Source organism: Alligator sinensis, unplaced genomic scaffold, assembly GCF_000455745.1.
Source record: "Alligator sinensis unplaced genomic scaffold, ASM45574v1 scaffold907_1, whole genome shotgun sequence".
Lineage (NCBI taxonomy): Eukaryota > Metazoa > Chordata > Crocodylia > Alligatoridae > Alligator > Alligator sinensis.
The window spans coordinates 2,695,968-2,706,045 of NW_005841925.1; positions in this window are offsets into that span (position 1 = coordinate 2,695,968).

Consider the following 10,078-nt stretch of genomic DNA (forward strand, 5'->3'; position numbering starts at 1 on the left):
CAGGGGAGGGGCGGGGGCAACCTGTGCCACTTGGGCAACAAGTGACACAGGCAGCCTTTGTGGGGGGCACATAGCATATCAAAGAGAAGACAAGCAGTACAGTGGCATATAGAGCAAGAAGCAGAAAGCAAAGCACCAGATTGGGCAGGGAGCACAGGGCAGGAAGCAGAAAGTAGAGCAGCAGATGGGGCAGGGGAAGGGGATCAGAGTGGTGCTTGGAGGATATGAGGTAATTTGGGGCACACCTGCCAAAAAGATTGGCCCCCCACTATTGCAAGGCATAGAAAAAGTGTGTGTTAGCACAGAGAGGACATGCATTATGTGGCAACTGTTAACATTTTTATAATCTTGCACCTTGCCTCCAAACTAGTTCAGAAGCCAGTTCCCATCAGAAAGAAAGTGAATTTAATCCTTTGAGCTCATTTCCCCACTGTATTGCTTCAGCTTTTTAACACTAAAATGAATTATCCTGTGCCACCATAAAACTGAAGTGTGGAACTGCTACCAACTAAGCCTCCCACCTGGACACTCCCCCACTTTGGGAAGTCAGCTCAGATCTGGATTTCCTACTTCCCCGCATGTTTAATGGGTCAGAGTGCCTTGCTGAATCATCCCCTCCCCTCTGCATTTTTGGAAAGTTAGGATCCAAATCACAATCCATGTCTGGCCCTAGGTCCATCTTTAATTCTAACACAGTGACAACCTTGGAACTACAGGGGTTTTGCTCAGACTGAGGCTGCTCCTCCAATCCCTGTAGAAAGTAAATACAGAAATGTCTGGTTACAGCAGCATATTCCTGACCCACCCAAGGATCAGCAGCAGTTGAGGTCATGAGACTCCTTTTGCTCCCTGCCCCTGTTCTTTTGCTGTAGTGGATTTACTCAGACAGTTGCAAGCCATCCCTCTCAGGAACTAGGATTTTCCCATAAACCACTGCAAAGATTTTCACAGAGCCTCCTTTGAAGTGCTCTGAGAACCAGGGGTTCTGGGGCAGGAAGAAGAGCTGAGCACTGCCAAATACAGGAACATGAAATGAAAATGCTTCTGAACTCCTGCAGAAACCCCTGGCCAGCAAGCCTAGATGAAGTCCTCTTTGATATCATGTTCTGCATATACACAATGTCACTCTGCAGCAGGGCTGCTTAAAGACCCAACCTTGTGAAAAGAAGCTATCAGGAACGGCTGTTACACAAGGTCTGAGGTCTACACAGGCTCAAGTATATTTTATGGCTCAGGGTCCTCTGGAATTCTGCCTGAGTAATTTCCTTGATCTTCCTCTGCTTTGGTGAATTATATATAGAAGCTGCTTTTTCACCAAAGCCTCTAGGTGGCCCATAAAATATATTTATTGGACCATACAAAAGCCTGCCAATGCTCTCCTATTTTCTCTGATTATAACCTAATTTCAAGAGCTAGGACAAGCAAACACATCCTTTTATATTTTGCATCCCACAGAAGGAGAGATTTGAGCAACGGGCATGGCAGTGAGAAATTTGCCTTGTCCTGCCATTTCTAGGACAGGTGGCCACTCTCCTTGCATTGCAAGGAGAAGATTCCCTCCAGCAATCAGAATTTATGGAGACATTGGCCCAGATAGCAAATAGAAGGCTCAGGATTTCCAAAGGGAAACACAGAGCAAGAGTGGATGGTACACAGAGCACTGGTACACAGAGCAAGAGTGGATGGAGTGGGGCTAGTAGTTCTGATTAAAATCTACCCAGAGGGGTGGGGACATGAAAAGCCTCCAGTGCAGAGGAACCAGGGTACTGGACCTATGAACTCCATATTACGGGGTTAGGTTGCTTGTAGCTCTGCATAGCTAAAAACAGAGAGAGAACGAGCAGGACTGGGGCTCCTGAGGCATGGTCACAGGGTCCCTGATTACACAGATCCAGCTGCCCCCCAAACCTGGGGTAGGAGAGTGCATAGGACAAGCAGCCTTTGTTCTGGCCCAGGTATTATCCATAGACTAGAGCATTAGTGCTCAACCTTTTGGCTCTGTAGGCGAGCCTGATAAGTAGCATGCAGTTGGTCTACAGGCTGGATTGGACCTTGTGCACAGGATCAGGTCCCATGCTGCCTCCAGCCAGCCCACACAGTGGGATCAGGCTCTAGGGTGCTGCATCACCCCCAGCCTGGTCTCACATGCTGGGATCAAGCCTTGGAGCTCCATGCTGCCCTTCAGCCCCACAAACTGAGATCAGGCTCTGCGTTTCCCTGAGCACCCAATCCAGCTCTCAGGACCATGCTATCAGGCCCACAAGGCTCCCCACATGTCTGAAAATTTGGCAGCAGGGGAGTAGTATCACCACTGCCAGACTGTGGGAAGCTGTGCCAGCTGGATGACATGACACCAGGGGTCAGATATGGCTGGGGGTTGAGCACCTCTGGACAAGAGGCAAAACTGTGCATGTGTCCATTGGTTGGTGAATGGATTTATCCCTTCTCATCCATACCATTATTCTTCCAACCAAGCCCATTTCCTCTGCCTTTAGCTGAGAAACTCACCATTGCTGAGTCCTTGTCTGCACTGGCATATTAGCCATAAGTGCACTAGACACAGTACATGTAGCATTTACACTGGTGTAATATATTATGGGATCAGCTAGGCCTGTGAACAATGACACTGCAATGGTGTAAAATATATCATGTGTTACTAGATACCTGTGCCAGTTGCAAAAGAAATAGGACATGGTTGTCCATTGATCTGCATCATATGTCGTCATTTACATCACTGAAAAGGGGACATAACATGCCAGCTTTTCAGTGTATTATGTTCACTCTGACAACACTGAGAAGACAACAGAGACAGTTCTACAGCTAACACCCACTTGGCAAAAGAGATCTTACTGGAAAAGACTTTGATGCCAGAATCATAACGTCTGTGAGGTCATAAGGTTCCTTTGCAACTGCAGAGAACACACGAGTCTCCTGAAAAAACAACCAGGAAGCAACTGGTCACTCACCTAACCCCTTTCCCAACTTGACTGATTTTTTTTCCCTTTGGTCACTTCTGAAAACAAAGTTGTAACTCAATCATCAGCCCTGCAATTTATCCCAGAAAAGAGGCGAGGACCACCTAGAACATGAATCAGGTGTGAATTATAAATAGCAATGACTCCTGTGTCCCACAGTAAATCCTACAATTTATTCCAAAGAGATTTTTCTTCCAAAAAATTCACTCATCTTCACTAGTTATATTTTTCTGCAACTTTACAGTTTATGTACTTGATAAATTCTCTGTTGCTTAGTATTTGCACAGCACTTGGCACAATGAAGTCCCTAGGAACTACTATGATGATAATAAGAGTTGCTGGTTGTACAACTACAGACCCTATTGACAAACATCTTCCCATGTGGGATATGAGGTCCAGTGACCACAATGCCGAGCAGTTCTAGAGGTTTTCTGGCTGGAGAGAGGATTCCAATGTGCTCCTGAGTTTTCCACAGCTAAGAGCACATATATGGGCTTTGCACATAGGAATCCTAAAGGGAATTGCAGATGCTCTAAAGAGGACCACAACAGAATGATAATATTCAGGGATAGAGGATCTTTCCCACCTTCTGTTAGCTTCTGTAAGGAGGAATTACTGATTATGACTTTCCCCAAAACCTTCCACTTACCAATGACTTATTTTGGGGAGTAGGGATGCTATACGGAGGGGAAGTTCCCTCTCTACAGTACTTATTATTGGCTCAACATTTAATAACTTTTTAGCTTGAGAAAGTGTGTGTTACCCACTTCTTGGACAAGTAGGAAGGGATACAAATCCTCACCAATTATTCTGCTATTTCAACTATTTATTTAATTCAAGAAAGAAATGTGAGGGAGGCCCTTCAAAATTACCAGTAGTAGCTTTTCTAAATCCATGATTCACATATAATATAATGCAGTATCTTACCCTTCTTATATAATATGCCTTTCCTACCAAAAAGTTATCTCAACCCACAATGAAAATGCAGCTACAATCTGAGTCAAACGTGCACAGAAATCTGAAGGTGCAAAAGTCGTCAAAGGAGGCAAAACTGTCCAAATTCCAGCAGAAATAACCAGATCTATACATTCTACACTCCTCCAAAACAGCCCGGGGTCAATACTCTTTATAAACCCATGGTTTGTCATCTTTCCTGGAACGTGGCACCTTCAGTACCCCAGCATCTGGAACACTATGCTGGTACAGGGACTATGAACTGATTAAGAGGGAAGAGTGCCACCTACTGAATCATCTTCTGAAAGGAAGTAGATTTTCTTCTGGAGTCCTCCCATTTCACTAGTCTGGAGGCACAGTTCTGCTTCAGCTAATGAGATCTGCTAAGATCCCAGTTTGAGGTGTTAAGCCTATCAGAAAGATTAGCTTTGCTGCTAGTGTTGAGCTTTCCTGTTTGTTTGTTTAGTACCCAGAAAATCTACCATCTAGCTCCACAAAGCCAAGAAAAAGGTTTACATTTCCTTGACAGAATATGTAATAGCAAGGAGGCATGCTGTAATCTACTGGCCTAGGCCCTATGTGCCCAATGGAAAGCATTTAGCTGCTCCCTGACTGAAAAGTATTTCTGGATTACTTCAACAAAGTATCCAAAGTAACAAAGTACTCTTGGTTTATTTGTTTTCAGGAGCTGAGGCAGAGGGAGATAGATATTTCCACCACTTCAACCTGAATTTAAATATCCTCAAGCACTTATTGCAAGTTTTCTTATGCTTAGCCCAGCCAAAAGATAAGACTTTATACAAAATGCCATATGCTGCCCAACTAAACTTATTTTCACCTTATCTCATGCTAAAACAAATGCCATGATTCTGCCTATCAATAGGTGTGTCTACACGAGATGCTTTACTGCAAAGTAGCATCATTTACTGCACAGTAAGCATGTGCATCTACATGTGCACATGCTTTCTGTGCAGTATACCTCACTAATTGTGAGTAAATTTGCTCCCTGAAAATGCAAATAGCAAATTTACGTGTGATTACTAACTGCGCAGTAGCGCTTGTATAGATGCCAGGAGCAAATCTGCTCCCAGTCAGCCAGCCATCAGAGGGTGGGAGATTGCTCCCTGCCCCTAGGAGCCGCCTGCTGCCGGGGTGGACTCTGCGGGGTGGGCTCTGCCACTGGAGCCCAGATGGAGACTATGTCCCCCTGCCCTGGCATCAGGGAGCTCCAAGCCCTAACATCCGAGAGTGCGATTGGAGAGTGGGGGCTGGGAGATCCTTATCTCCCAGCACTGGCTCTATGGTCATGGTAATGGAGCTGGGAGATCCCTGCTGGTGGGGACTACGGGGACTGGGGAGCCTGTTCCCCACCCAGCTCCATGATCATGGACCTGAGCATGGAACAGGCTCCCCAGCCCCTGCCCCTGCCCCATGATCAAAGAGTGGGGCTGGGAACTGTCCTGGTCAGGAGTAGGTCCCAGCCCCACACCCCAATCAGGTGATCAAGACACGAGGCTTGGAAAGAGCTGCTGGGATGGGGCAGGTCCCAGCCCCCTGCCCCAAGCCACCAGTGGGGCAGCTAGTAGTGAACTGCTAACCGCCCCACCGGCGGATCGGGGCAGGGGGATGGGACCTACCCTTCATCTGCAGCTTTTTCCAAGTCCCCTGCCCTGATCAGGAGGCCAGGGCTGGGAGCTGCCTGCCCTGGCAGCAGGCAGCACCCTTGGGGGCAGGGACCAATGTCCCAGCCCTGGTCAGGAGACAGCTGTCCCCTGGCCCTGTGCTCCCTGCCTGCCACTGGGTTAGCCCCTAGAGGAAGCCTAGAGCTCCCCCTGGTAGCAGCAGGGGCCCATTACAGGGCCCTAGGAAGTAAGAACAATTTGCTGCCATTAGCAGCAAATCTGCTCCCACTTCCCTACATGTGTAGATGCCTGCCTGGGAGCATTTACTCACAAGTACTTTACCAAGTCCATACCTGTTAATTTTGTCTGTTTGAACAACACACTCACTGCCTCCATTTTCTCCTTTTGCTTGATTTGACAATGAAGATGATGTGCTTTGCTTTTAACGTCTCTTGCTATGGACATTATTGTGATGTCATCAACCTGAGCACAATACTTCCTACCCTAAGAAATATAACAGGCTTCTGCTATAATCAGGTAGACTTGAAATAAAGTTTTTTTCTTCTTGAAATAAGTTAAATTGTTTTTGGCCAGTGAGGCTAGGTACAGACATTCAAAAGGCCCGAGGCGGAACTGATTTAAGTTATGCAGTTTTCTATAAGTGGCATAGTTTAGATTGGTAGTGAACAAAACCCACATCCACCCTTTGGTGGGTGACGGGCAAATTTTAGACTGGTTTCTGGCATTTTAAAATTAGTCTGTGTGTGCCAGACGTCTTCCTGTTATGGATACAGACCAGTTTTATGTGCCAAACTTCTGTTCTGTTATGGATATAGATTGGTTTCTGATCACTTATACCCATAAAAGTATAATGTCTGTACCTGGCCTGGAAGCTGATCTGCCATGATAGTAATTGTCACTGGCATAGAAATTAAGAAAGAAAAGAAATATCCCGTTCATTATATGACACACAATATATACAGCAGTGCTGGAAGATCTAATGGAGCAGGCACTGAGCATAGAGTTTAGATTTATGGACCAAATACAGAGTTTCAGTGTAACTTAGGACAATCCACTCTATTCCTCAGCTGCCTTCTGTAGAATGAGGACAATAATACCTCCTTCATGTATCTTCTCCATTTAGACTTTTAAGCTCTCTGGTCTTGTCTTAAGGCTATTTCTTACCTTATGTATGGGCATGGCAGATCAGGGAGGTCAGAGAGAATAGGGATAAAGTGGGAATTACCAAAGAAAAAAAAGGCAAACTGAGCCAGGCCTTTTACAGGAAATTAAAACAAGCAGTAAAGCGTTATTCAGACACATACATAAAAAGAGAACAAAGAAAGAGGAAATGTGACTGCTATGCTATGAGAATGGGGTCTAGACTGAAGGTCATTTAGACGTGGCCCCAAAAATGAGCAAATACTTTGCTTCAGTTTTACAATAAGGAGAATGATACAAAACTGGGATGGTTGATGGAAATACGTGCATAGAATTGGAAATTGCTTTCTCTCAGGAGGAAGTTAAATTCAGAATTTAATATATTCAAATCAGGGGGACTGAGGAGTCTGCATCCCCAAATCATCATAAAAAAAATATTTTGAATAAATATATCAAGGCAGGGGTGGTAGAGTATAACTGGAGAATAGCAAAAGTAGGATGTATGTTTAAGAAAGGGAAGAAAAGTAAACCAGACTTATGCAGACCAGTGAACCAGTTAGTCTTTAGGGTGCCACCTTACCCTAACTTCTGATTTACCACAATAGTATGCAGAGTTTTAGAATAAAGTTTGAAGGAAAGAATTATTAACAGCCTGGAGGAAAACAGGATAAAAGGCAACTTGAGTTTACAAAAGCTAGAGTATGTTAGACTACCTAGTAGATAGGTACAGGACAAGATAACTGACTTTTGGACAAGGGGAATGTGGTAGAGCTCATCTGGATTTTGGTCTGTATAACTTAGTAAGACAGAGGCTGAGCTGAGATTGTTCTCTAGGAATACATCAAGAGATTAAATGCCTGGTGTAAGCATGTTGGCTTCTGGAGGTAGGTTTTACACTCTGAGGAGCTCTGCTTCCAGTCCTTTCAAATAAAACAGTCTTTAAGCAACAAGCAAGCCAACAAATAAGCAAAGAACACCCTTCTGCCCTGTCTTCAGCACTAAGAGGGAAGCTCTTTAGCTCTGAACCCAGAAAAGCAGTCTCGTCCCTTCTTATAGCAAGCTATTCTGCTCACAACTTGCTTCTTCCTCTTTTGCTCATTCTTTAGGGAGCTTTTTAAAGAATCCTAATCTATCCAAATGTCCTGCAGCTGGTCTCTCCTCAACAGGGCTGACTGTTCCTTGTTAAAAGAGACAAACCATGCTGTTATATCAGGGAACAAAAAAGTATACACTGCCCATAAATAAATTCAGGTTGGAAATGATGTGGTTTCTAATAGAGCAGTGAGGTTCTGGAACAGCTTCCCAATAGGAGTAGTAGGGCCAGATGTAACAGCTTTTAAGAGTGAACTTGATAAATGTGTGAAAAGGATTACATGACATAGCAGGGGACTGGAACTGATGACCCAGGAAGTCCTTCCCAGTCCCATGTTCCTAACATGCAGCACAATGAGATTCTAATCTGGACTGGGACTGCTACAATACACATAGAAAAAATAATTAATTCCATGCATTCAGGTATCCAGGTTTTAGTTGTATTGGTCTAGAGGCAAAAGGAATCAGAAACCATGGTAGAAGTGATATCTTCTTTAGACCAACTAGATTTTTGCAACTTGACCAACTAGATTCCAACCAACAAGATAACCAACTAGCTATCTAATAGCCAATTAGTTATTAGACTATTAGTCTAATAACCAACTAGTTAGACCAACTAGATTCCCTATGTCTGCCCAGAAGATAAATTTTTTTAAAGAATTAAAGATTTTTCTAGTTGGTCCAATAAAAGATAACTCTACCACAGTTTCTGATTCCTTAAATGCATTCATGCATTCATGACTGTGAGGTGCTCAGATATTAGAATAATGATGGTCCATATTTATTTACCATTAGACTGTGCATGAACTCAAGAGAAAAGCACATTCAAGGTTTTTAGTCATGTGAGCACCTGAAATTCTCATTAATATAGTTCACTACCAGTATGAATCTGGATTAACTCCTTTTGTTTCACTGGTATGCTACAGGTGTAAGTGAAATTGGAATTAGGCTCAAAGTCTTTGTATAATTTCAGAAACTGTTTATGGCTGATGTTCTGAGTTTAAGAAAATTGGTAGTAAAATTTCTGCATAAGAGTGAAGTCAGACTGTTTTCTCTCCATATGGTTTTCCATGTATAATATAATATCTGGACAGAGATCATATCAATGCTGTAGTTTTTAATTTACAGTTTTCTCCATGACCTTAGCTTAGCTCTGGGAATGGTGCCAGAACAATTACAGTAACTCAGAGCAGTTCAGACATTAAGCTCCCGTATTTACTCTGGCATTGTGCCAGATTTTGTCGTAGTCACTGATGGAAAGATGCATTTCCTCCTTGATTCATTTAAAATAGTTCAGTCTGGATTAAACATAGCAAGATTAATTCTACTACAAGGATGAAAAGGGTTAGTGGTGCTAAATATGTACACACACATTTAGCACTTACATAGCTTTTCTGGAGGGCAAGTACCATCCCCCCAAATTAACATTAACAGAGAAGTGAAGTGACTTACCTAAGGTCACAGAACAGGTCAGTGGCAGAGCTTGGGATGACATTCAGGTCTGCATATGCAGGCCAGTTCTGTTTCTGGTAAACCATGCTGCCTTCCTAGAAGGGACTACCTCCTACCATCTTCTTTCCTGTGAAGGTGGACTATCACTTTCAGGACTAACCCTGAAACAGAGGAAGTTAAGAGTCCTTGATACCTTGTAAGATCAGGTCCTCAGTAATGTTTTCTGACATTAGTTGGCCAGCAGGCCCTGCAGTGGAGGAGATGTATCATTTCTCAATGTAACGTCTAATCTAGGGTGGGGTTACTTTTGCATGCAATACCATACACAGCAGCAGTTGTTGAATTCTGACATAGCTGTAGCAGGGCATGGTGCTAAATCCTAGGCTGTTGTAGATGATATTGGGTTCAGGCTGGTGCAAAATCGAACAGCTGTAAACAACTCCCAACTGTTGCTCCTCCCTCTCTTGCTCTGAGTGTGGCCTCAAGCTCATTAACTGCTACTTCCAGGAGAATGTTGCATTATATATATCATTAGCCATAGCCCAGACATTAAACCTCTGGAAATCATAAGTTCATACAAGCAGTTTTGATGCCAGCCTTTATATGAATTTCATGTAAAGAAACCAATGAATGGGGCTCTCCACACTAAGCAGCATATATCGCCTCTTTAGACTTGTCCTTGCAGTCCAAATACAATATAATGCTTGTGTTTAATACTGAAAATTAAAAAATGGTTATGTTTTCCAAGTAAAGAATTTCTAGTATGTATTATGTAGTACCATAGCATACAAAGAATAAACATATAATATATATGATCCTGCT